Source organism: Anneissia japonica, unplaced genomic scaffold (genome assembly GCF_011630105.1).
Source record: "Anneissia japonica isolate Jap-2015-1 unplaced genomic scaffold, ASM1163010v1 scaffold287754_len4335492_cov202, whole genome shotgun sequence".
Taxonomy (NCBI): Eukaryota; Metazoa; Echinodermata; class Crinoidea; order Comatulida; family Comatulidae; genus Anneissia; species Anneissia japonica.
The window spans coordinates 3,459,117-3,461,793 of NW_022705543.1; the positions used below are offsets into that span (position 1 = coordinate 3,459,117).

General features: G+C 34.1%; 1 long non-coding RNA gene across 1 annotated transcript in view; it reads right to left on the reverse strand.

Annotated features, from left to right (window-relative positions):
* The window catches only part of LOC117105633, a 3,538-nt gene extending 2,069 nt beyond the window's left edge, over nucleotides 1-1,469 (reverse strand). The window contains exons 1-2 of the long non-coding RNA XR_004444931.1: nucleotides 1,333-1,469; nucleotides 44-146 (exon numbers count right to left, since the gene is read on the reverse strand). This is a non-coding gene — a long non-coding RNA (uncharacterized LOC117105633). The remainder of the gene's footprint in view (nucleotides 1-43; nucleotides 147-1,332) is intronic.
* Nucleotides 1,470-2,677: the final 1,208 nt, after the last annotated feature.

Below are 2,677 nucleotides of genomic sequence, written 5' to 3' on the forward strand. Positions count from 1 at the left end.
AGATGTGTATAATAGACAGAGGCTACATAGGCAAATTATTAACCTGTTCAATAGGCAGCATAATGTAACAAGGATTGGGTTCCGTCCTGGTGAACTTGGTATTCATGGTCACTTTGCAACAATTCGTGAAATGGAGAATCGCCATACTGTAACACAACAAAAAAATATAATGCACACAAACTTTTTTGTAATATAGTTACAGAGTGATTGCAATTGACCACAATGCCAAATGGAGCGACAATAATCGCAAAGATAAAGAGAATCACTGGGAACTTTTACTTAAAACCACCACACCATTTGGACTCAATATTAGGAACGTTCTCCCAGTACACTAAATTAAACCTTTGGCATTCTAATTTATTCTGGATAAATCATTTGGCTTATTCATTGAGGCATGCCTCTAAAGTTTAGTTTTGGCCTTCCTGTTTACTTGTTTAGGCTGTTTATTCTAATCCCACCTTGCCAATTGTTTCTAATCATGCTTGCATGAAATTCTCACTTTATACTATCTGGCTTTTTCAACCCTCACTCACTCGCCACTGAGGAAGGACTAGTGTTGTCTGAAAGCTCTGGTTCTATTTCTGGCTGTTTACTTACGTTTACTTTTTAGCTGTTGCTTACCATTTGGTATAGAATATTTAGAAAAAACAACAATGCTTACATATCGAAAAACGAATACAATGCAGGAAATATATTAAATTGTATAAATAAACCTAGATTTTATTTTTAATTTAAATTTTTTAAATTTAAATCAAAGCAAGTTTTATGACCCATGGATCGTTTTTTAGTCAATATATAAATAATATTACAATTTATTAAATTAATTAAAATGATTTAGATAGAAAAATTATAGAATGTATCTACAGACAGTGATTTTGAGAACATTAACGGCATTAAGATTATGAATTTATATATTTAGCGATTGTTATAATATGCCTACTGTATTTAAATTAAAACGCATTTTATGACTCACGTATCTTTTTTTAGTCACTATATAAATAATATTACACTTTATTAAATAATTAAAATGATTTCACTTGGCCTACTTTTAAAGAGTACTTAGATTTACATTGTTGAATGTAGGTGCCTAACCCGCGGTATGTCATTACACAACAACAAATCTTTAGCTCTGTTTTTGACTGTTGTTTATTTTTTCACTCAGATATTCCGGTTTAATGCCATTGTATTAAAAAGACTCCAATCAATTTTAGAGCACAGTCTCCAGTCTGAAAATGTAGGCCTGAATAACAACACAACTAAACAGCAATTTAATCTAACACCATGAAGGCATACAGGCTTGTACAACTACAGTATAGTACACTCTCTACTTACCTATATGTATATTTTCTTACTTAGAAGAAACACCATTCCAAAATTCAATATTTTAGATGTTTTTGCTACGACGTGTCTACGACACAGTTCCGGTATTTCACATACACGCTTGCTTTAACCGAAATTTGGATGTTATGAGACAGGTGCACAAAGGGTATCTGAAGGAAAATTGCTTCCAAGGAGAATAGTGCCCTACCAGGCTAAACCTACAAATTATTAGTTCAGCCCCCATCCCTTATTAGCGTCCATCCTCGAATTGGTCTAGCCCTGGGGCCGAAACGGTATCCAACTAGTTTGTCCAAATCTATCTGTATCTATTTACACAAAAAATAAATGCCTGCCTCGAATAAACACCTCTCACGAATATACTCCCCCTCAAAAACCATTCTCAACAATAAACGCCTCTGGGCGTTTGTTTGACGAAATCGTCCGGACCAAAAATGATAATTTTCATATCCATGTAACGTTATTTTGATTGTCAATTTCTAATATTGTGGAATAAAAAAACCCATAAAAAACTCCCAACACGAACACATTGATATTTTTTATGCCGGGACCCTGACAGAGGCTCTAGTCAGCCCCTTGATTCGGGTGTATAATTGTAGATTATTATTATTTATTTATTTATTTCATTTAGGTATACATATTCTTATCTTAATTAAACTTTATACACTTATTCTAAATATGTTTATAAGACATTTTATCTGACAGGCTTATTTAATTGTTTTTTGGGGTTTTTTTTGGCCGATAGCTGAATTGTTAATCAGACCCTTACACTATTTTGATGTAAATATTATGTTTACAAATGAATATAAAAAGGATACTGAGCCAACAGCTCCGACCTCCCATACTACCGAGGAGATAATGAACGGTTCCACTAAGCCCCAACCCTTAAAAATATTGTGCCAAAAAATAAAAAATAAAATAAAATAACAACAACCCTAGATGCCTGGAAATAGCATCTGGCAACCTATAGAGCCACTTCCCCTAGCAGGCGACTAGGTTGGGACAAAGGTGAGCAAATTTTGCTAAAATCAAAGATTTAAAAAAAGTTTTCAAATAATTCCTAACAGGAGTTTAAAATGCATAGGCTAATAGTGCACTACAAAACACGTGTATGGTGAAACATTCGAATGACATTGAAGTGCAAAAATTATTAATATATTTTATAGGTAAAAGTATATGTATTTTTTAAAGTAATAAAAATATGAGAAGGGGGAGAGCGCCTCTTTCCCCATCCCCTTGGGTCCGCTACTGATGTACCTACCGGTCCCCACGCAGTGGTCCCGCCAGTGGGCCCTGGGAGAAAAACAAATCCTGGGGGAAAAGGTTTCTGTCATTTTTT